General features: G+C 42.6%; 1 protein-coding gene across 8 annotated transcripts in view; it reads left to right on the top strand.

The window, feature by feature from the left end:
* LOC109418028 (kazrin) overlaps nt 1–26034 on the top strand; it is a 364304-nt gene that overhangs the window by 42371 nt on the left and 295899 nt on the right. The window lies entirely within an intron of this gene.

The following is a 26034-nucleotide window of genomic DNA, read 5'->3' on the forward strand; positions in this document are numbered from 1 at the left end:
TCATCTACGAAGTAAATAGGTACTGTTGATTTGCATTGCTCTAGCAGCGAATGCTACAAGTCGCAGAATAATATTGTTGGCAACGAAATGAAAGTTTTCCAATGACAGATTCAACGAAAGTTGTTTCCGTTGATCTGCGAATAGTAGTCTCATTAACGTCGGTATTCTGCAGTTCACGAGCCAGGTGCGCAAGACGTGTGGGTTGAATTAAATTTCTCACGTTCCAAGATTTGATTTTCCAATCGTTATCCTTAAATCGTTGCCTGGTCTGTTGCTGTTAAATCAATCCGTTTTCTCTAGTTTTGCTTTTTCTGGTAGGTGACGGTTTAAAGCAGGCTTCCTTACCGGGACTGCTCTGCCTACATGGTGCTCAAGGGGCTACCACCTTGAGTACACACTAAGATCAGCTCGGTATTTTTCCCATCTTTTTACTGAGTTCTCAACAGCAGATTTAACTCGGTACGCTCGGTTATTTATTTTGCGGATATTCTGTAAATGAGTTACCGAGCTCAGCTCACAAACTGTCAAAAGTTACTGAAGCACGGTAAATATCGTTACTGGTGAACGGTAAATACGATTACCGAGTGTACCGAAATAAATCTGCTGTTGAAAACTCAGTAAAAAGATGGAAAAAATACTGAACTCAGTGAAAAAATAACTGAGCTGGAACATCTGAATCTTAGTGTGTACGCTCCTCCCTATTGAGTATTCGGAACGTACCTCCTAAAGCTGAAGTTGGAAATACAACAGTGCGCGGACTGCACTACCTGCTAAGCACATAACTCTTATCTAGCGGTTTTTGTCATCGACTGGTCTAGTGTCTTTTCATCCGTTAGTGCCTTTCGACCAGATGTCAATTCGACGAATTGTCCGTTCCACTAAATGTCATATGTTTCCTACTCCATAATACGGGTTTCGACCAAATGTCCATTCGACCAAACGTCCGTTCGACCAAATGTACTTTCGACCAAATGTCTTTCGACGAAATGTCATAGATTCAAATAAATGGTACTTTTGAAAAATAGAACCATGACTTGTTCCTTTACATTATGCATTAACAGTTTTACATAAAAGTCAACGGTTTCGGCAAAAACAGGGGTGTCCATTTCGCCCCGGGTGTTCATTATGCCCCTAATCCCCCTACCAGTATATAGGGTGCTAAAATTTGAAAACGTTGAGTAACCAGCTCTGATTTTAGCATAACAGCACTGAACAGTGCACAACACTATTCCTGAACCGAATTCCTGAATCTGGGTACCATCAGTATGATTTTGCTGGAAAACCCACTCTGATTACCTCTTATGTTGCCGTAGATCAATCATTTTAAAAATTCTTTTCTTTTTTCTCGGTTTGTAGAGCCCAAACCGTTTTGACGTGATGAGGGCGAACCGACCCAGAAAAATCTGTTTCAAAAAAGGACTAATGTCCTCCATTCACCGTCAATTTTTTTTTCTCTACCGTGTATCACCACGACATCGCCCAAAAACTCCACACGCGTGGGTGTTTTGTTTTCCATTCAGCTCTCTAAAGCACCTTATTGTGCTCGCGTGCACCTTTCTCCCCCACAAAACCACCCCCTTCACTTTCTGACTTGGACAACCGATGGAAATCATTGAATGCTTAGTCACTTCCACGCTCGCTTTCGCTACCCAGCTGGCTGCTTTCCAACGCCCCCGAAAACAACAGGGGTGAATAAATTTACCTTTTTCTCGTTCCCCTTCTTTCACCGACTTTCATCCACCCCATCCGTGTCCCACCGGGCGCAACAGGACGAACGACTACGACGACGACGTCACTAACATGCAACTCCACTCACAGGAAAACCTCATCCATCCCGCGCTGCTGCTGGGTACATGAATCCACCATATTTGTGCTTCTCGGCCTCTGTTTGCAGTCAATGTATTGTTTGGGAGGAAAACGAAAACATGTTAAGGTGCTACAGAGAAGGTACTCAACGGGAACGCATCCTGTGAAATTCGTTCGGCGACCTGTGCGGAATTCCTCCAAACCCAAGTTATAACAGAAAGCACTCATTCTCCCTAAACATGCTCGAGTTCCTGAGACCGGTATCTCAGCATGGTTTGATGAGTGCTGGTTCAAGAGAAATAGTAAAATTTCGTCAATAAGTATATATTTTTAAGGACAAACGTCTTGAAATAATGCTTCCTCCGGAAAGTAGTTGGTTGGTGTCAGGCCCTACGAGCCAGCCGTAAAAAACCATTGTAACGGAAAATCAGCAACAGAATAATACGAACCGAGACCAACGGCAACGACCCCAGCGAACAAAAAGGACTTGCGATTGGAAACTCGGTACGTGGAACTGCCGATCTCTCAACTTCATTGGGAGCACCCGCATACTCGCCGATCTACTGAAGGACCGCGGGTTCGGCATCGTAGCGCTGCAGGAGGTGTGTTGGACAGGATCCATGGTGCGAACGTTTAGAGGTAATCATACCATCTACCAGAGCTGCGGCAACACACGCGAGCTGGGAACAGCTTTCATCGTGATGGGTGATATGCAGAGGCACGTGATCGGTTGGTGGCCGATCGACGAAAGAATGTGCAGGTTAAGAATTAAGGGCCGATTCTTCAACTTCAGCCAAATAAACGAGGGCTGTGGACTCCAGAAGCACTGATGATGACAAGGACGCATTTTACGCGCAGCTCGAACGCGAGTATGATCGCTGCCCAAGCCACGACGTCAAGATCATCATAGGTGATTTGAACGCTCAGGTAGGCCAGGAGGAGGAATTCAGACCGACGATTGGTAAGTTCCAGCGCCCTCCAGCAGATGAACGAAAACGGCCTACGACTCATTGATTTCGCCGCCTCCAAAAATATGGCCATACGTAGCACCTTTTCCCAACACAGCCTCCCTTATCGTTACACCTGGAGATCACCACAGCAGACGGAATCTCAAATCGACCACGTTCTGATTGACGGACGGCACTTCTCGGACATTATCGACGTCAGGACCTATCGTGGCGCCAACATCGACTCCGACCACTATCTGGTGATGGTCAAACTGCGGCGACCACCACGGTACAACCTAGAGCGACTGAAGCAACCGGATGTCGCCTCAGCATACGCGCAGAATCTCGAGGCCGCGTTGCCAGACGAGGGCGAGCACGATGAGGCCCCTCTAGAGGACTGCTGGAGTACAGTGAAAGCAGCCATCAACGACGCAGCCGAGAGCACCATCGGGTACGTGGAACGGAATCGACGGAACGAATGGTTCGACGAAGAGTGCAGAACGGTTTTGGTGGAGAAGAACGCAGCGATGGCAGTAATGCTGCAGCAAGGGACTCGACAGAACGTGGAACGTTATAAACAGAAGCGTAAACAGCAGACCCGCCTCTTTCGGGAGAAAAAGCGCCGCATGGAAGAAGTGGAGTGTGAAGAAATGGATCTGCTGCGCGCAAAGTTCTATCAGAAGCTTAACGCATCCCGCAACGGCTTCGTGCCGCGAGCCGAAATATGCAGGGATAAAGACGGAGGCCTCTTGACGGACGGACGTGAGGTGATCGAAAGGTGGAAGCAGCACTTCGACGAGCACCTGAATGCCGAAGAGAATGTAGGCACGGAGGACCAAGGCAGCGGAGGAAATAACTATGTTGGTGCAGCAGAGGACGGGAACGAACCAACTCCCACGCTGAGGGAAGTTAAGGATGCTATCCACCAGCTCAAAAACAACAAAGCGGCTGGTAAGGGCGGTATCGCAGCAGAACTCATCAAGATGGGCCCAGAAAAGTTGGCCACCTGTCTGCATCGGCTGATAGTCAATATCTGGGAAACCGAACAGCTACCAGAGTAGTGGAACCCGGGTAGAGGTGAAGTACTAACGACCAAAACATGATATTGGTTTGATTGATATAAGAGATAAAAGATCTGAAAATAATATCTAAAAAATGTTCCTGGAACATCTGGACAAGATCAAAACTTGATATTTCAAGATCAATCGAATAGCTCGCTGCTATTGGTTAGATCTTACAAGATCTAAATATGATCTGATGATGATGTTCCAGGAGTAAATTTTAGATATTATGTTTAGATCTTTTATCTCTTATATCAATCAAACCAATATCAGGTTTTGATCTCAATATCAAAATATGCTATTATTGAGCTCTTTTCCTCTCCCCGGGAAGGAAGGGATAATCTGTCCCATCCACAAGAAAGGCGACAAGTTAATGTGTGAGAACTTTCGAGCGATCACCGTTTTGAATGCCGCCTACAAAGTGCTATCCCAGATCATCTTCCGTCGTCTTTCACCTAAAGTAAATGAGTTCGTGGGAATTTACCAAGCCGGTTTCATCGACGGCCGGTCGACAACGGACCAGATCTTCACCGTACGGCAAATCCTCCAGAAATGCCGTGAATACCAGGTCCCAACGCATCACCTGTTCATCGACTTCAAAGCGGCATACGACAGTATCGACCGCACAGAGCTATGGAAAATTATGGACGAGAACAGCTTTCCCGGGAAGCTGACTAGACTGATAAGAGCAACGATGGACGGTGTGCAGAACAGCGTAAGGATTTCGGGTGAGCTATCCAGTTCATTTGAATCCCGACGGGGACTACGACAAGGTGATGGACTTTCCTGCCTACTATTCAACATCGCCCTGGAAGGTGTTATGCGACGAGACGGGCTCAACAGCCGGGGTACGATCTTCATGAAATCCAGCCAATTTGTCTGTTTTGCGGATGACATGGATATTATTGCCAGAACATTTGGAACGGTGGCAGAACTGTACACCCGCCTGAAACGTGAAGCAGCAAAGGTCGGACTGGTGGTGAATGCGGCTAAGACAAAGTACATGCTGGTAGGTGGGACTGAGCGAGACAGGACAAGCCTTGGCAGCAATGTTACGATAGACGGGGATACTTTCGAGGTGGTAGAAGAATTCGTCTACCTCGGTTCCTTGCTAACGGCTGACAATAACGTGAGCCGTGAAATACGAAGGCGCATCATCAGTGGAAGTCGTGCCTACTATGGGCTCCAGAAGAAACTGAGGTCAAAAAAGATTCCCCCCCGCATCAAATGTACCATGTACAAGACGTTAATAAGACCGGTGGTTCTCTACGGACACGAGACATGGACGATGCTCGAGGAGGACCTGCAAGCACTCGGAGTTTTCGAGCGACGGGTGCTAAGGACGATCTTCGGCGGTGTGCAGGAGAACGGTGTGTGGCGGAGAAGAATGAACCACGAGCTCGCTGCACTTTACGGCGAACCCAGCATCCAGAAGGTGGCCAAAGCCGGAAGGATACGGTGGGCAGGGCATGTTGCAAGAATGCCGGACAACAACCCTGCAAAGCTGGTGTTTGCAACTGATCCGGTTGGCACAAGAAGGCGTGGAGCGCAGAGAGCACGATGGGCGGACCAGGTGGAGCGTGATCTGGCGAGTGTTGGGCGTGACCGAGGATGGAGAGCTGCAGCTGCAAATCGAGTATTATGGCGGCAAATTGTTGATTCAGTATTATCATGAATTTGATGTGAACTAAATAAATGAAAATGAAATGAATCATCACATCCGTGATGTTTATCTGGCCAACGTGCCTTTTCATGTGAACCAACATGCCTACCAATCTGGTAAGATCACTGTGGCTCTTTTATACACGACTATTTACCTACGATATCGAGAAGGTATTCGTTCAAAACCATTCCATGATGAGGGTGACGGTTTAGATTCCCAATCGGTTCTGGTACTTTTTGAAAAGACAATTTGACTTCCTTGGACAGAGTATCTTCGTACCTGTCACACGATAAAAAGTCATTGTCAGAGGAAGCTCTCAGTTGATAACTATGGAAGTGCTCACAGAACACTAAGCTGAGTAGAAGGCTATGTCCCAGTTGGAACCTGACGTCATTAAGAAAAAGAAATAATAGTATTTTACCAGAGTTTACCAGAGTTATCCAAATCGGAGAATAATGCTCTTAGTTTCCAAATGTGGAAAAAGTTACTACGCTGAGTTGTGGGTTCTACATGTTTCATTTGCTTTACAACGATGAAAAAGAAATCCTAGAAGTGAACCTAGTCTTCAAACTGAAATTGAAACAGCTCAACAAGAACAATCCCCTCGAAACATAGAGCTTTCCAACTAACCAAGCGCAGATTTTCCCACGAAATATTGATTTTCGGATTATACACACCTGTGCTGCGGCTCTGATACTGGAACTGGCTGGCTCTAGAGTAGCGATTGCAAGAGCTAGGAAACGGAACGTAATCTGCACTGTCATCAAACTGCTTCGGTAGATGGAAAACGTGCACAGAATTACGTTACTTTTTCATAATTTCCCATAATGGGAAGACTAGTGAAATTCTCATTTTTCCCTTTTTTCAATTGTCTATCTAGGATTGCAATTACCGTCACTCTGCACTTAGCAGCCTTTCAAGGTCGATCCACCACAGTAAGAGCTTTCAGGAACAGGATAATGTGCAAATTCGATTATCCTTCCGCTTGTCATTCTGGGATCTGTGAGGCTCGCTGCTGATTTTCACACTAAGCATCCTTCCTCATCATCACCAGTCGTGGGAAAGCAGCCTCCGTCATCACCCCCCCACACACACAGTTGAGGTACTACCATTATCGTTCTTCTCCCGAATGTAGGTTAAGACCCCGGGAACGCAGGTGTGGCGAAGTGATTAAGAAGCATTAGTGACTAATGGAAATCTATTCATGCCGAAAGATTACATCCCAGCGGAGATGAAATGAATGAGATCATTCGGATGAGGCCAGGGCAGCCAGCTGTGACGCCTATAGATCCGGGAAAACTGAACAAGCAGCTGGAAAATGACTTTTAATTTTCGAATGGTTTTCATCCCGAACACAATCAACCGACGAAGCGGAACCGTGTTGAAAGTTTCACTTCAACACTGTGTGTACGTTTGAAATCTTGATGGAGTTTCCCAAGTTGTTCCAGAAAACAAATTTCATTTCATTTTGCCCTTAAATGGGTTTCCTCCGAAAGTCGAAAGAGGTAAAACTTTTGCCATATCCGATCGATTCCGGTCGTCGCGTCGTCATCGTCGTCATCTGTTGGGAGTCTATTGATTGGAATTCCATTTCAGAGACAGTATATTGAGAAATTGACTCCGTTTTATGGATCCATCGCAGGTAGAAAAAGAGAGCAATATCCCTGAGTGGGCACGGCAGCAAACAAGTTGATTCCATTTCCCGGTACCTTACCAGAGCACACTTTAAAAGCGGTCGCCGTTCGTTGAGCAGGAACTAATAAAAACCACCTGACTTCAATTAGCATTAGTCGAGACGACGACGACTACGACGATGAAGCAGGACTCTAACAAACTCCCACCCCACCATTCACCATTTGCAGCAGCCTTGTCGGGCAAATAGAAGATAAATTCGCTTCCGGTACAGATAGTGATGATAGCGATGTAGGGCTGGTACCGGAACATTTTTTTGAGAAATTCTCCAATATGGAATAAAATGTCTTGAAGCTGTAAGCACTTAAGGCCCAAGTCCTAAAGAGGATTGATAGTGATTCCAAAGGCAACAATTTTTCGCTAAAAAACGCTGTATTATTGCATTTTTTTTCGTCAGCAAAGCGTTTGTGGTCCTATAGTATGATAACCGCCACCAGCCCTGTAAATGATGATGCCTTCCCAGGAAGCTTGCAGACATGGAGGCGCAAAACTATGGCATCCATTTCCAATGTTTGCGCTCTCTCCCATAAAGGTTTTTCACCGGGACAGCAACCGACCACCAAGCAAACACATCGAGCATACCAGACCAGACTGCTTCTTCCTGCCTGTACCGTTCAGTTTCACATTATTTTTTTCTTTCTCAACATAACCAGCATCGGCACTACTTCCCGACTTTCTTTGAACACTTGAAGTTCCCACACGGGCTGCGCTGGGTACACACACACACACTACACATATCGTCGCCATCGCAATGATGGAAAAATGAAAATATCTTGTCAAGGGCTGTCAGTTATGTGCCTCATCATAAGGAGCCCCGACGAAGGGAAGGACGATGATGGCGGCTACGCTAGCTGTGTGGTGATGCGATGTGTAGTCCCAGGGATCCACTTTTGGGACCTGACACAGCTGTCAGCTCTCCGGAACGTCATTACTTTTACGGATGGGATGAAGGAAATTCTCGTCACATCTGCTGTTGCTACTGCTGCTGCTAGCTAAGGTATTGATGTGGTCGATCGAACGTTACCCAATAGAGGTGGATGACGGAATAGAGACGTGCTTACGTAATTGAGTGTTCTCTTTTTTTTCTGGTAATGAAATGACTATTGAGTTCATTGGTTAGTTTGATTTATGACTGTTGACACACATGAACTTTACATTCAACTTACTTGACCTCAAGTTGCACATTCTTGATTAATCACTCAGTTAAAAGTATTAAAACCTGGAAAAGTGTGTAAACTACAAGGTGACTCAAATTGATTGTTAGTGTTCATATCAGTACTGTTCAGATTTCTGTTGAAATAAAGGTTTTAAAAACTATAGACTCACGGTACTACAAGTTATCCACCGTTGCAATGTGCAGCATTGTTGTCCCATGTTCCAAAACAGCAAACTGAGAAATACGCGATTTGAGTTTCAACATGGTTATCTTCTCTTCGGACAAGTGTTATAGAAAACCCCCCCTTAATCTACCTAGCGGTGAAGGCGCCTTTCTCTTGCCTACGAAAACCCATTTTTACAAAACTCATGTGACAATTTAATGAACATCGCACGTTCATACGTATAACAAAAATCTATTTCATGGCACCAGAAATCATATCGCTTATCCGGCTTTTGATGTCCTGATTCCCTGAACTCTTAAAAAAACAACCGCTATCTTGAATTTTGATCCACCATTTTGAATTTAAGTCAGTCATCTTGGAAATTCTGGTTGCTATTTTTGGACTCCAGGCTTTTTTGCTTTACCAAATATGCCCATATTGTATGGTTTCAGAGCATAAAACTCAATAGCCGCTTTCTTGAATTTGGAGCCGCCATCTTGGATTTCAGACCGCCATCTTGAATATTCTGGTCGCCATTTTTGGACTCCGGAGTCCGGACATCTTCTTCAAATCAAACATACCCATGTTGAATGGTTTAAGAGCGGAAAACTCCATTAAACAGCCACCATCTTGAATGTTGAATCGTCATCTTGGATTTTTAACCGCCATTTTGGATATTCTGGTCGCCATATTGTTGGGCTCCGGACATCTTCCTTATACCAAATATACCAGTATTGCATGGGTTTAGAGCCTAAAACTCCATTAAACAACCATCATCTTAAATTTTCAGCTGCCATCTTGGATTTTGAACCGCCATCTTGGAAATTCTGATTGCCACATTTGGACTCACAACATCTTACCCATACAAAATATACTCATATTGCATGGTCTAGACCTTGAGCCTCTCACTTCACACAAATTCACATTCCTCGCTTCCCACTGGTTCACACTCATTCTTTTCTCTCCAATACTTGCTCCTGCTTACTTCTGATTCACTCCTTACTCTTCACCATTCACTGCTCACTATCCATTCCGCACTTCATTGCAACCCACATTCTTCGCCTTAAACTGCTTACTCATTATAGTTTACTTCTCACTCTTCATTCGTCACTTCTTTATTCTATTTGTTCGCTTCTCAGTTTTGAATTCTCATTAATCACTGCCCACTTCTCCCTACCCATTGCTCAATCCTCATCACTCACTTCTCATTTCAAAACTGCTTATTCTTCGTTTTCTTTTCTTCACTGCTCACTTCTCACTCTTTCTTCTCAGTGCTCATTTCCATCTCCTTCCAGATCTACTAACTCATCGTTGTAGAATTCTCACTGCTTTACATTTCACATTGGTACGAAAGCGGTCGAATTCTAGAAAATGGAAATGCTTTTCACCTACCAAGATGTATTTAGTATTTTTTTAGCTTCCTAAATATTTCAGTTGTTGAAATCCAAAGTTTCAGGTGAATTCATTGTCATTTATTTACTTGACAGCCTCTTGAATGTAGCCTGATTAATAATTTTTCTCCCTGAACTGTAAAACATGACAGTTCAGGGAGAAAAAATATAAATTTACTACTATGCTAGCGTCCTTTGCTTTAATAAACGCAATAACTCTTTTAGTCTCTTCGGAAACTTTGTTCGTAGATACGCCAAGAACATCTGTAATCAATTTAAGTTGTGGCTAAGCAGTTTAGCACTCCAGGACGCGCGCCATCAAGCAACCGAAACTGCACCGCGCACTCACTGTATGCGACGATCGAGGTTTTCAGGTAGTGTTGTACTTCGACATTCATTTATGTTGTGTCATTTCAAAATACTAAAACGATTTCTTTGGATTGATTTTTGTACTTTTTTCATGCTTGCATATTTGCTTATGCCCAGCATCAAAAAGAGAGCTATTCAGAATCAGTAATGTACATAAGAAAATGTAATAATGACGGCAGTTATGGTATTATAAGGAAAAGGGTACCAGAACCAGGAGATCTCTGGAGCGTTTCGAAGGGATCCCAGAGAGATTTTGGAGGTTTTAGGGAACCAGAAGATTTCAGGGGCGATTGAGGGGATTTTAGGGACGTCTCAGGGGGTTTCTGGATCTTCAAGAGATCTCAGGGGCGCTTCAGGTGGTCTTTGAGACATTTCAGGGGGTCCCTAGCGATTCTAAGGGATTTCCAGTGGGTCTCCGGGGCGTATTAGGGGGATTCAAGGAGGTACCAAGAGGTCTCAGGCGCGTTTAAGGGAGCTCCATAGGCATCTCAAGGGGTCTGAATCTCAGGGGTGCTTCAGCGGGTCCTAGAAGCGTTTCGGGGGATTTTAGGGGCGCTTCTTGGGGTCTCAGGGGCATTGCGGCGGATCTCACTGACGTTTTAGAGGATCCCAGTGGATCTCAGGGGATCCAGGGTGTTTCTTGGGAGCTTTCAGGAGCCTCTAAACGCTTCTAAACCCCCTGAAACCTCCCATGAAACACCCATAAAACCTCTTAAAATCGGAAACCTCTGCAATACTATCGACTCGCCCCTGAAATATCCGTAACACCTTTGAAATACTCCTGAAACCCCCTGGAATGCCGTAACAATGCCCCTGAAACCCCCTTAAACCCTCTGAATCAGCCTAAGATTCATGTGTAGTGTCGGTAGCGGTTGTCTCAATTAACTAAGAATAACACTACGGACCGCCTGATCCAGTGCACCGTGGGAAAAATCGACCGAAAAAACGGATCTTTTAACGCCGCTGGTTTCGGTACGTGTGAAGTTGACCATTTCTGACGTAAAAACTTACGAGAAATCGATTGGTGCTAAATTCATTCACCGCACCCGCACGGCGAAGTGGTCCATTTTGCTCTATTTTCCCCTTTTTTCATACAAAAAGTGAATCAAAATGTACTTTTAAACAGCTAACGCGACTGTAGATCATTGAAAATAGCTGCAGGTGTAATTAAAGGTTAATAGAAATCATAAACATACATGACAGATCCTTTTAAATGCTTATTTTGCGCCATATGCCCCAACAACTGTCGGATATTCACAATTTTCCTAATTATGAATGGATTTTTAATGTGACTTACTTGAAGTTGATTTGTTTGGCATAAACAAAAAGCGCTAGAGCTTTTATCACCAGAATCATCTTCGGGGGTTGTCCAATTTGCCCCATTTTGCCCTATTTTCATGAAAAATGAGATTTAAAATGTATTTATGAAAGACATATATTGCTATGGAACGTTGGAATTAGTTTTAGGTGCAATTGGAAACTAACAGTTATCATGTGCATATAAGAAATATATTTTCCCTATTTTACCCTACATTCCCCTAAAACTGCTGGATAATAACATATTTTGTATGGTTTTGTAATGTCGCTGGATGCAAAACATGAAGCCCTGGATCATTTTTGATGTATACAAATGCGGTTTATCGATTAATACTACAATCATTCTCGGAATGGTATAAATAGCTGTCCATTTCACCCCAATTCGCCCTGATTTTTGTCATATAATGAACAAATCAATTCGCCCTGATTTTTTGTCAAGTAATGAATAAATAAATTTCCATTATTAGCACCACTGAAACCAATACATAAGACATATATATGACTTTTTCTATAATTTCAGCTTTTGATGGGGAATTAAGGGCATAATAAGCATTTTATAAAATATTGCACATATGCGCTAAACTAACTAAATAGGACGTCTCAAAGCATCAAATAATTTATATTTAAGATGCCTCATTTAATCAGTTGCGTGCATATTTGCCACAAATTAAGATAAAGGTTAATGCTTATTACACCCTTCATTCCCCACCAGAGTCATATGTTTTAAGTGTCCTTTCGATTCCGATTGGTAACAAAAGTCCATCAATTCGGACATAAGCAAATGGGGGAAATCGATTCATTCATGAGGCGACAACAAATCAGGGCAAATTGGGGTAAAATGGACAGCTATTTGTACCCTCCCGTGGATGATTCTAAAACTTATCGATAAACCGTATTTGTACATATAAAAAATGATCTAGGACTTCATGTATTGCAACCAGTGACATTATAAAACAATAGAAAAATGTTATCATCCAGCAATTTTAGGGGCATGTAAGCCAAAATAGGGAAAATATTTTTCATTTATGAGCATGATAGCTGTTAGCTTCCAATTGCAACTAAAACTAATTTTAACGTTCCATTACAGTATCTGTTTCTTATAAATACATTTTTAATCTCATTTTTCTATGATAATAGGGCACAATGGGGCAAATTGGACAACTCCCGAAGATGATTATGGTGATAATAGATCTAGCGCTTTTTGTTAATGCAACAAAAATGAAATTCAAATCAGTAACATTAAAAATCTATTCATAACTAGTTGGCCCGGCAAACTTTGTCTTGCCAAGACATGGGGGTTTGACATCCGTTCAGTTTTTACAGCACAGCACTCTAGATTGTGTTTATTTCGATATGGGTTGAATTTGCTCCCAGCACATCAAAATTCATAACTTTCACTATTTCCATGCCTTTTTAGTTGATTTTTGTTACTTTTTTTTACATATAAACACAGCCACCATGAATACGAATCGAACCATGCAAGAGTCATGCTGATCGGTCCACCCGTTCTTGAGTTTTGTTGCCTCAAAGGAACTTCAAACTCATTTTTATATATATATAGATCATGTAAAATTCAGAATTTCCAGCAGGTGTTGAGGCATATGGGGCAAAATCAGCATTTAAAAGGATCTTTCATGTATGTTTATGATTTCTATTGACCTCTAATTACACCTGCAGCTATTTTCAATGATCTACAGTCGCGTTAGCTGTTTAAAAGTACATTTTGATTCTCTTTTTGTATAAAAAAGGGGAAAATAGAGCAAATTGGACCACTTCCCGTGCCGTGCGGTGAATGAATTTAGCACCAATCGATTTCTCGTATTTTTTTACGTCAGAAATGGTCAACTTCACGTACCGAAACCAGCGGCGTTAAAAGATTCGTTTTTTCTGTCGATTTTTCCCACTGTGCAGTGGTGAGAGTCCACTAAGCAGGTGACCCCCAATTCATGGTGTTATGCGACTTTATGCTTACCGTGCCCAGGAATGAATGGTTAGGGGGGTCTTATAAAAACCTAACCACAAACGGAGCCTGTGGAGAATAAGGGCGTCCTTCACAGTATTACGCCCTTACTGCGCCAACCGGAGCAATAGGGCAGTGGACCTTACGTTTCTCCGAGATAATCAGTTGTCCTTCTTTAGTCTCAAATTTGAGGCTAAATAAGGGCGGGATTATTCAAATGTTGTAAATTAGCTTACATTAGTACCTATATGGATTCGCTTAATGCATTTTCGCCATTAGCGTTTCTCAATTGACCCCGATTTGGTTTGTCGTTGATGTTTCCTTTTTGTGCTGTGATTGTGAAGAGTCCTGTCTAGTTTGGGTAGTGGCTATGGCTACGAAACCTCAGTACAATTTTCAGCGTTAAAAGCGTGTGTATCCCAAGTGGCTCTACTTTAAAAAGTTTATTTTCGTAGGGTAACTTCTGTATAGGTTACCTTGTGAAACCAGTTTTGCTTTTTTCATTATAGATGAAGTGTCGTGCCTCGAGCATGCTATATTTTAGAATAACGTTAACAGTATGTTTCAACCTTTCCTTATGGATGCCTTCAAGCAAGCTCTTGTTTTCAGCATCTTTTCGCTGATATTTGGTAGTATTGCTACGATGATTATATCATCTGAAGTAGCTCAAACATTAATTTGAGATGCTTTAGTTTGATTGGTTTGATGGAATACTTAGGTAGTGCAGTTCATGAATAAATTGACATAGAATTGAACCTAACCCAACTCTGCATGAGCAGATTTTGCCATGAGTTGATTGATTGGCATGTGTCAGATGAGAAGTCTCTATTTAACCTTCTTTGCAATTTTGAGTGTTCCTTCGCAAACTTTGCGTATTCAGGCGTCCCTGGGCAACAAACTAGGGAATCTGTAATAATTGGCTGCGACCACATTTTATGGATAACTCGCTTCCATTGCTACTCCAAGAGAGTTTCATTGTGGTATACCATAGCTATTGCTTTGAAAGAAGCTTGTTCTCTGCGGTCTGTGCGGACCGCAAGAGGTATTCCTGAATAGAACTAAAGTTCAAAATATCTTCGGATAAAACAGTCTTTTGTTAAGCTACGAATCGTTAGCTTCGACCCCGAGGATTGAAGCTATAGAATCGATTTAGTGGGCATTAAAAAGCTCTGCTTACTTCAAATCTCCAGGAGCAAATGAGGCTTTGTCCTATTGTTCTCCAGAGGGATTTGAGTGTTTCAAACATGTTTTGAACTCTTGTAATTTTCTATTGGGTATTTTCATGGCGTGAAATTACTTGATAGGTAAATCCCGAAAGGATGCGTGCGTTGTATAAAGAAAGAATGAGTTCCTGATTTATCTGGTTACCTCGTTCTTTATGAAATTCTTGAAACGCATTGTCGATTATCACATCTGTGATGTAAGTCTGGCTAACATGCCTGTTCATGTGAACTCACATGTCCACAGTGACTCTTTTACACAAAGGTGTATACGTTTTCAAGAAAGCACTCGCTCATACGTAGTTTTTGCTTGGGTGATTTCTTGAATATTGAGGATGCTTTCGATGACGTGCCTTTCAATGTCATATTGAAAATCGCATGACGTCACAAGCTGCCTCCAATGAGCCATGGGCTCTCTTTACGCTTATGCGTTCATTCCCTCTTCTAGGGCACCCCTTCCCTTTCCCATTCCTAATTCCCCTTCACCTTTCCCTTTCCTAATTCCCATCCCTTGTCCCATTTTCCCTCAGGTAAATGATGAAATAGGCTTGAATGTAAGGCGATTTCGCAAATGTCCCGAATGCAGGATAACGTGCCTCTGGAGTCGGCCTTCTGTTACCTGATAGCTGATAGATTATGAAGGAAACCTTCCCTATATTGCTCAATAACTTAAAAGCGAGTTTCTTACTGATTATGGCAACACGAGCTGATCTTTATGTTGCCAAAATGGGGTGTTGTCAAAATCAGTCAAATAATTTTTAAATATTTTCATCTTTAATGCGTCATTTTTGCTTATATTATAAACTAGCTGTCCCGGCAAACTTTGTCTTGCCGTCTTGTGGTGGTTTGACAACTGTTGAGCTCATTTAGCACCGCACTCTAGATTGATTTCATTTCGATCGTGTTGATTTCCTTCCCAGCTCATGCAAAATCAGCACTATATCAATTTTCTTACATTTTAGTTCTTTTTCCTAACTTTTTTTTTACATATAAACACAGCCACCATGAATACGAATCTAACCATGCAAGATTCATTCTAATCGGTTCAGCCGTTCCTGACTTTTGTTGCCTCAAAGGGAAGTCAAACTCATTTTTATATATATAGATATAGACTATTCACAAGTTTAAACACTCTTCTCCGGTGATATACATAAACTACATCATTATTTGTAAATTTATGGTTTTTGGAAAACTTAACTACTTTGAATTTTTTAAGAAAAGTAAGGCTAAAATATGAATTTAAAACGATACATTGGTAAAAAATTTTGTCAAAAATTTGTGTTGCCAAAATCGGTAAAAAATTAGTTGCCAAAATCGAGTGTTGCCAAAAATGAGTATCACCATAATCGGTAAGAAACTGTATCGCAATTCTGAGCACATGTTTGGACCATTTGGGTCCTTAAATCATCGGTTTTAGTAGAATAGGGTTTCTCTTAAAAAAGGGTTATTTTTAAAATAAAATTCTATATTTTATCGCAAACATTTTTTTAGAACTTTTGATGTTCATTCGACTGTTGGTCATGTTTTAGCTAAAAACATCATTGGAAAATAACAAACCTCTAACATTTCCATTTATTTTTTTTTGCAAAATACAGGACAGCCTACTCCGAGGGGCTCAGGGGGCCTAAGGGACGCTTCTAGGGGTCCCAGGGGGTTCCAAGGGAGTTCCAGAGGGAATCAGGGGCGTTTGAAGGGGTTTCAAGGGGTACCAGGAAATCTCAGGGACGCCTCTGTGGTCTCCGCAAGTATCAAGAGGTCTCAGGGTGCTTGGGGAGTGTCAGGCGCGTCTCAAGGGGTCTCAGAGAGCTTCATTTGATTGAATCTGAAACTCTCGTTATTCTATTGACACTCCCCTGAAATCCTTGCAAACTCTTTGAAATGCTCTTGACACCACCTTGAATGCCCCTTAAAATGCTTCAAAGACCACCTGAAACCCTTTGTAAAGCCTTGATGCGCCCCTGAAACTCCTTAAAACACCATATAAAGACTACCGATACAACCCAAAAATATCCTTGAAACTCCTTTAAACGCCCCTGAAATGCCATGAATCGCCTTTGAAACCTCCATAATCCTATAGGAACACCTTTGAAACATGCCCGAAACCCACTGCCATCGTATCTGAAAAACCCATTGAAGTACCTTAATTTCTGAAGAAACACCTCTGAAACCCCTCGGAAAGCACTTAATACGTTCATAACACCCCCCGAAAGTTCCTGAAACCCTTCGATACTTCTCTGAAACCACGTGGGACGCCTTAACAGGATCCTGAAACCAACTTAAATGCACTTAAAAATCGTTTGTAGCCCTTTAAAGACTCCTTAGATCCCCATGAATCACCTAAAAATCCTTAAAAAACGTTCCTGAAATTACCGTAATCTAATTGCAACACCAACGATCGTTACGCCCTGAAAAGACTCTAGAAATCCTTTGAAGTAACCACCTGAAATGCCTTTGACGCCCCTTGGAACCCCCTGTTTTGTTCTATCACAAATTATGCACAAAGTTCCCCCTTTTTATGCTCTTTTCAGTGTATGTACATTTTGAATTTATGGAGCCCATGACAAAGAATAGAGGTTCCAGATAGATTTCATGTTTTTAATATGTTTATAAGGGTTTAGAGTAAAAGGTTTTGTTGGGTTTTTGTTCAACAGCGAACAACTGTGCATTCCTCGTTTTTCATTTTCAATTTCTTTTTCCTCACTGCTTATTTCTTATTTATACCTGCTCATTTCTAGCTTCTTACTTTTCACTGATTTAGACTTATTTTTCTTTACAATACGCACTCCTCACGTCCCACACTTCACTGCTCACTTTTCATTAATTCATTCCTCACTACTCATCCCTTAGAGTTCACTTCTCACTCTTCCTTTTTCACTCTTCACCACCTACTCCTAACTACAAACTTTCTACTGCTTCACAGTGGTTACCGCTAACTACTTACTCTTCACTTTGCTGTGCTTACTTATCATTCCTCACATTTCACTGCTTATTCCTCACTACTCACTTCTCATTTCTAACTATTAACTGTTCACTTCTCTCACCGCAATAACATTTCTTACTCCGCACACGTCACTGCTAAATTCACAGTAATCACTCATCAAACACCTCACTTATCATTCCGCACTTCTCATTTCACTGTTATGTGAGAAGAAATGGAAACCGGGTTTTCAACCTCATCTGGTTCTTACTTTGGCTGTAAACATATGTGTATAGGGCATTTTTTTATTACCGTACGGGATTGGGCCGAACGGTCTCACATTTCCATGAAACTTTTTCCACAGGCAGGGCTCATAGATAAAGAAAAAAATCAGGGTCGTCTATTTTCCCGGAAAACTCAGGTGGATTTTTTTTTGTTTTCCCCTCTCACTACCTAATTCGAAAAATCATAACTCAAGAAGGAACCATCATAGAAACAAAGTTTTTTTTAAGAGAGAAAATTTTCTCAGGAATCCAAAAAAATATGTAAAGGAAAAAGATTTCCAAAAATTTTCCACCGTTTAGGAAATTTAAGCCGAAAAAACTGTGCCCGAACTTGCGGAAAATTATCAAAAAAATATTTTTGAGAAGGTAGTTTTATAAGCTTTGATGGCTGATATTTTTGGAATACACTTGGTTGTTGTTCTTGAGTTATGGCCAATTATGTGAAAAATTACCACATAATATATGCATACATGGTTATTTTTCACAAAATTGACCATAACTCAAGAAAGAAAAAAAGTCCATTCCAAAAATTTCAGCGATCAAAGCTTATGAAACTACCTTCTCAAAAATATTTTTTTTTTAATTTTCCGCGAATTCGGGAACACTTTTTCCAGCTTTTCTTTTTGAATTTTCTCAACGGTGGAAAATTTTGTGGAAAACTTTTTCCACTTCATATTTTTTTTATTCCTGAGAAAATTTGCTTTCATTTTCATTAAAAAACTGTGTTTCTAAGATGCTTCGTTCCTAAGTTATATTTTTTCAAAGAAAAGGCTTACATGAAAAATTTGGACATTTTTCAACAAAATTGACCATAATTCATGAACGAAAAAAAGTGCATTCCAAATATTTCAGCGATTAAAGCTTATGAAATAACCTTCTCAGAAGTATTTTTTTTTTTTGAAAATTTTCCACGAGTTCGAGCATTGTTTTCCGGCTTTTCTTTACGAATTTTCTCAACTGTGGAAAATTTTGTAGAAAACTTTTGCCTTTTTTTGAATTTCTGGAAAATTTGCTTTCATTTCCTAAAAAAAACTTTGTTTCTATGATTTTTCGTTCATGAGTTTTGATTTTTCAAAGTAAGTAGTGTCAAAATTTCCACCTGAGTTTTCCGGAAAAAATAGGCGACCCGGAATTTTGCTCATTTTTTTTTTTTTTTTGTTCATATATTCATGAGCCCTGCTTGTGGAAAAATTGTCATGAAAATCGGAGACCCTTCGGCCCAAATAGTACGATAATAAAAAAAATGCCCTATACAATGTATATTATGCTTGAGCTGTATGACTCTATGACATTTCCCCGAATTCCGTTACCCCGAACCTCGAAAATCAATTATTTATGGGAAGTTTTGATTTATTTATGCGCTTTTTGATTTTTTTATGGAACTTCTATAGATTATTATTGCTTCCACCCCTATTTATTTATTGTCAATTTTCGAATTGTTGAAACTTTTTAATGTATTATGAGGAGTTTAATTGGCTGCCATAACAGGTCATTCGGGGTAATGGAATTCGGGGAAATGTCCTTAAGCCGGTCCTACTTTGTAGCTGTGCGTTTTCTAGTTGACCCAAGTTAAATGGCATCGACAATATTCCTTCATTTGGAAAGCATATTGTATCACGTAATTACATCACACGGCCGGCTTCATACACAATTTCCTTGACACCATGATCCCTCAAATGCCTATGGGGTCAAGCGGCAAAAAAAAGAAAGAAAAAACAAGGAAAGCGTTTCGTCTGCTTGCTACGCATTATTGTATATACATTCTGTACGTACATGGTCAAGCGAGAATACCATATTACTTACGCAAACCTAATTAGATTGCATCTGGGTCGCATATCGGAGACAGGAAACAAGGGTCGACTACGTACGTACATAGGCTGAAGGCTCTGAGCCCAAACATTGAAAAAGGAGGCTACCCTGTGTCGGTTATCTGCGGATGGATGAGTCATATCTTTTGCAAACATTATTGTTGTGTTTGAGGAGTGTAAATAATTGAATTGTATCTTTTGGGGAAATGCATGAATGGTTCGTTTTTGGTACAATGATTTTCTGCCACATGACTGACATTGTTTCCTTATTGAAATCGATAAGAACGATATTGCATCAAATTTATTATATTTTTTCTCTTTCCGTTTCAGGTATACATTCATCGTTTTTAAGACTGGCAAAATCATGCTAAGTATAATGCTATTTGTTTGAATAAAATTCAATTATATAATACATTTCAAATTGTTCGAAAGATTTCTCAAGATTCGCCAGAAATACAAAAAAAAACTCTTCTATTGAACAAGTGGCTTGTGCGGCTTCGTGGTCGAGCGGCTAGTGTCACCAAGCATTTAGTCGCATCGGGCTGAGCAGCGTGGGTTCGATTCCCGCTGCAGCTGTTAGGAAAAGTTTTCGGCTGTGCCACTGGGCGTTGCATGCTAGTCCGAGCTAAGAGCGATAAGCTCACTAGAAGCATTAAACGTGTCCGTGCCTTTTTCAAGTTCCAAGATGAGCAGAAATACGATGTTTATATTGTACTAATGATAGTTAACTACGCATAAAAACAGGTAGAATCTCGATCACAGATGATTGCCTAAATTGCCCAAACCTTCTTTGAAAATTTACTTCTGCTCAAAGCTCAATCAACGTACAACATCCTGACACCAAAACATCAAAAGCTCTCACATCCCCTCTGGTACCCTTTGGCTATACCCTCCACCATCCCCACAACCGCCGATAATAATCAATTTCGGTTCGAAAATTTTTCTTCTCCCAATTCCTTTCCCGGTTCGTTAAGCATCCGGGGTCGGAATGGGTCCCTTTGATGACAAAAATAACTCACTTCTATATGGGTGCTAGCTATCGTGCCCTCCATTAGTCCCCTGGTGGCGACGCAACGTAGGAGTTGATAACTACCGTGGAATGGGGTCAATTGGACAACACGAAGTCATATTCGCGTGCTTACCGCAATCCGGTTTGCGGTAGCTAAATGTAGATAGAAGTTTCCAAATTTCTCACTCATAGTCCGACTGTCTCCGATGCCCTCTGGGCAGGTCGAAAAAATTTACCTCGCCGGTAAATACCTCTGCTGATGCCATCACCACATCTGCTAACTCCTCTTCCCGAAAAAAAAAGAACCTAAAACGAGAAATCCCATTCCTTCGTGTGTCCAGCCATCCAGACCATCCGAGTGGATGTTTGCGTCGTCCCATTATAATACAATCAAATCAAATTACGCGACGAACAATGCGCTTATTATGAGTGATGTCTATCTACTATGTAGCTACATAGGTACTATGGTGCCACTCGGTGATCTCGGAGGACTACAGCACACCAGCAACAGAGAGAAAGAGAGGCATATCATCTAGCAGCGGAGACATTTTGATGACCACTCAACATCGGTAATATTAATAATGGTTGGTAGACTTGTTAGCACACCGCATCGCACCGCACCGGCTGGCTGGATGATGTGAGTTGTTGTTTAGTGGATCCGAATTGCGCCACGCTCGATTCGCGGTAATGCTCCAGGGAGAGACGATGAAGCGTGAAATGTGTTACTTATTCGGGGCGTTTCGGAATATTGACGGCTAGAGGCCAACTGTTGCATTGATTTCACGGCGTGATTACTTTGGTAGATTGATTTACGTTATTTCCTATGATCCTATTTTCCCTGTTCATCGAATTGCTGCTCTCACCTTTCAATAACACAATTATTATGTCACCTGAGCTACCCGAGCAGAAGAAAATAACAAGTGAATAACATATCAAGGTATTTATCCTCAATACTACCATACCTTGATATGCCCTTTATTAGGTGGTAATAAGAGGCAAAATAACAAAAACGAATGCCTAAATTTTGTATAAATAACACCTACAAAATAACAAGTCTTGTTATTTTAATAATAAATGCATACCATAAATTTTAAGTGCTGTAATTGTTACTTCAAAGTTATTGAATAACAAACTAATAACATTTCTTGTTCTTAAATGTTTCATTTGTTCGATGACTTCATCATGTAATAGCAAATCTTGTTCTTCGGTCATTTTCACAGCTAAACCTACAAATACTACATCAATACCAAACTCTGCTCAAATACCTCCAACTGTTATTGGGATGTTCTCATAACATTTCGTAGAAAAACGCAGAAATCACAATTTTAGGTATTAGAGCACATGTTGCCCTTCGCATGGTATTTGTAAGGTATGCCCTTCTGCTCGGGTATTATCTATATATGAATGTATAGACCATTATTATATTATGCCTGGCACCTAAAAGGGTTTGGCCGTGGTCTTGTCACCCTTTTCTCTACCCGTTGCCTGCTGTTATTGTAGCCGATGCGCGATGCAGTAGTGAGCCGAAAGGTGATCGCTGTGTGTGTGTGTGTGTGTGTGTGTGTGTGTGTGTGTGTGTGTGTGTGTGTGTGTGTGTGTGTGTGTGTGTGTGTGTGTGTGTGTGTGTGTGTGTGTGTGTGTGTGTGTGTGTGTGTGTGTGTGTGTGTGTGTGTGTGTGTGTGTGTGTGTGTGTGTGTGTGTGTGTGTGTGTGTGTGTGTGTGTGTGTGTGTGTGTAGGCATTAGTCTACCCTACAGTTCGAATTACTTTGACTAACGGTCTTTGACGATATCTTCAGCTTCAGTGATCTCATGAGAGCCCTCTCCTGGACACTCTCGCCAAGGACCTCTTCTGCTATATTCTTGCAGACAGAGCCCTTGCATTCTTTGTCGTGCTTGAGTAGGATCCTTTCACCTGTACCGTCTACCCCCGTTAGTTTGACCTCATCCAATCTGAACACTTTTTAATTTGACCCCTCTCATTTGCAAATCGTTCAAACTAAAAATGGTTTAAACGTCATTCTGCTCATGAAACGGGGTAAAACGGAACGCATAATCAAATCAAATCAGCAAAAACGATGTTTTTCGATGTCCACAAGGTTATAATGAAGAAGTACAAATTTAAAAAAAACGAACCCCGTTGGTTTGCATGAGGTGTCGTTCAAACCAAGGGGGTAGACGGCACGAGTACGTTTAATACTGCGTACGTTAGCTCCCACCCAAGCAACACACATGTCTTATAAGCATTACGGCAGCGAACATTTTAATTGTGTGGAAGTAAATTTGACGTGATTCCAGCATTTTGTTTAAATCACGTCAAATTAACTTCTAGACAACCAAAACTTGCGCTGCCATAACTCTTATAAAACATGCGTGTTATTTGGACAGTTCCACGAGTTTGACGTCACTCCTCATCACCTTCAAAACTACCGAGTGCTTGGATTCTTCACTCTCGCTGACAAGTACCTGACCTTCTAGATTTCTGTGGCCTGGTGGTCCCTACGCTCTCATATCTCTGGAGGGGGTGTCTTTCCCCTGACATCCTAACTTGTGGTGGCTGAGGACCTGACAATGGTAGCAATACGCTGGTCCCTTCAATCCGGGATGGGCTGCCGTTTCAGACCCACCCAGCTTTCCAGAACGCCTGGCTGCGCTCCGACTTACCAGCATTACTGCCGTATTTTGGGGTTAGCAACTGCCTAGCCTTGCAGGCGCTGGAGGTCTATGGTAAATTGTCGAAAAAATGGAATTGACTTCAGCTCACTCGATCATAGTTGAAGAGGGGTGGATAAACTCCAGGAAACTGACATTGATTCACTACAAAACTGAAGTAGTGTTTGTCAACAATCGGAAGTTGGAGTAGCAAGCGGCAATCAATGTAGGCGATTGTGCCAACCGGATCAGTTGCAAACACCAGCTTTGCAGGGTTGTTGTCCGGCATCATTGCAACATGCCCTGCCCACTGGATCCATCCGGCTTTGGCCACCTTCTGGATGCTGGGTTCGCCGTAAAGTGCAGCGAGCTCGTGATTCATCCTTCTCCGCCACACACCGTTCTCCTACACACCGCCAAAGATCGTCCTTAGCACGCGTCGCTCGAAAACTTCGAGTGCTTGCAGGTCCTCCTCGAGCATGGTCCATGTCTCGTGCCCGTAGAGGATCACCGGTCTTATTAGCGTTTAGTACATGGTGCATTTGGTCCGTGGGTGAATCTTTTTTTACCGCAGTTTCTTCTGGAGCCCGTAGTAGGCACGACTTCCGCTGATGATGCGCCTCCGAATTTCACGGCTCACGTTGTTGTCAGCCGTCAGTAAGGATTCGAGGTAGACGAATGCCTCCACCACCTCGAAAGTATCCCCGTCTATCGTAACATTACTACCCAGACGGATCCGGTCGTTTTCGGTTCCGCCTACCAGCATGTACTTTGTCTTAGCTGCATTCACCACCAGTCCGATCTTTGCTGCTTCGCGTTTCAGGCGTGTGTACAGCTCTGCCACCGTTCCAAATATTCTGGCAATAATGTCCATGTCGTCCGCAAAGCACACAAATTGTCCGGATTTTGTGAAAATCGTTCCCCGGCCTTTGAGCCCGGCTTGTCGCATAACACCTTCCAGAGCGATGTTGAAGAGTAGGCATGAGAGTCCATCACCTTGTCGCAGTCCCTGGCGAGATTCGAATGAACTGGATAGTTCACCCGAAACACTTACGCAGTTTTGCACACCGTCCACCGTTGCTTTAATCAGTCTAGTCAGCTTCCCAGGAAAGCCGTTTTCGTCCATGATTCTCGGAAGATACTGTCGTATGCCGCTTTGAAGTCGATGAGCAGGTGATGCGTTGGGACCTGGTATTCACGGCATTTCTGGAGGAGTTGCCGTATGGTGAAGATTTGGTCCGCTGTCGACTGGCCGTCGATGAAACCGGCTTGAAAACTTCCCACGAACTCATTCGTTTTAGGTGACAGACGAAGGAAGATGATCGGGGATAGCTTTTTGTAAGCAGCATTCAAAATAGTGATCGCCCTGAAGTTCTCACATTTCAAATGGTCGCATTTCTTGTGAATGGGGCAGATTACCCATTCCTTCCACTCCTCCGGTAGCTGTTCGGTTTCCCAGATCCTGACTATCAGCCGATGCAGACAGGTGGCCAACTTTTCTGGGTCCATCTTGATGAGTTCAGCTGCGATACCATCTTTACCAGCTTTGTTGGTTTTGAGCTGGTGAATGGCATCTTTAACTTCCCTCAGCGTGGGAGTTGGTTTCCTCCGTTGCCGTGGGCTCCCGTGCCTACGTTATCTACGCCGTTCAGGTGCTGATCGAGGTGCTGCTTCCACCTTTCGATCACCTCACGTCCGTCCGTCAAGAGGCCTCCGTCTTTATCCCTGCATATTCCGGCTCGCGGCACGATGCCGTTGCGAGATGCGTTGAGCTTCTGATAGAACTTCCGTGTTTCTTGGGAACGACACAGCAGTTCCATTTCTTCACACTCCGCTTCTCTCAGGCGGCGATTTTTCTCCCGAAAGAGGCGGGTCTGCTGTTTCCGCTTCTGTTTATAACGTTCCACGTTCTGTCGAATCCCTTGCTGCAGCATTACCGCCTTCGCTGCTTTCTTCTCCTCCAAAACCGTTCTGCACTCTTCATCGAACCATTCGTTCCGTCGATTGCGTTCCACGTACCCGATGGTGCTCTCGGCTGCGTCGTTGATGGCTGCTTTAATTGTACTCCAGCAGTCCTGTAGAGGGGCCTCATCGAGCACGCCCTCGTCTGGCAACGCGGCCTCGAGATTCTGCGCGTATGCTGAGGCGACATCCGATTGCTTCAGTCGCTCTAGGCTGTACCGTGGCGGTCGCCGGTACCGTACATTGTTGATGACGGAGAGTTATTGGCGCAGTTTGACCATCACCAGATAGTGGTCGGAGTCGATGTTGGCGCCACGATAGGTCCTGACGTCGATAATGTCGGAGAAGTGCCGTTCGTCAATCAGAACGTGATCGATTTGAGATTCCGTCTGCTGTGGTGATCTCCAGGTGTAACGATAAGGGAGGCTGTGTTGGGAAAAGGTGCTACGTATGGCGGCGAAATCAATGAGTCGTAGGCCGTTTTAGTTCGTTTGCTGGTGGGCGATGAACTTACCAATCGTCGGTCTGAATTCCTCCTCCTGGCCTACCTGAGCATTCAAATCTCCTATGATGATCTTGAAGTCGTTGCTTGGGCAGCGATCGTACTCGCGTTTGAGTTGCGCGTACGTACTTCCAGAGTGTGGGCTGTGCAAGCTTAT

Source organism: Aedes albopictus, chromosome 2 (genome assembly GCF_035046485.1).
Source record: "Aedes albopictus strain Foshan chromosome 2, AalbF5, whole genome shotgun sequence".
NCBI lineage: Eukaryota > Metazoa > Arthropoda > Insecta > Diptera > Culicidae > Aedes > Aedes albopictus.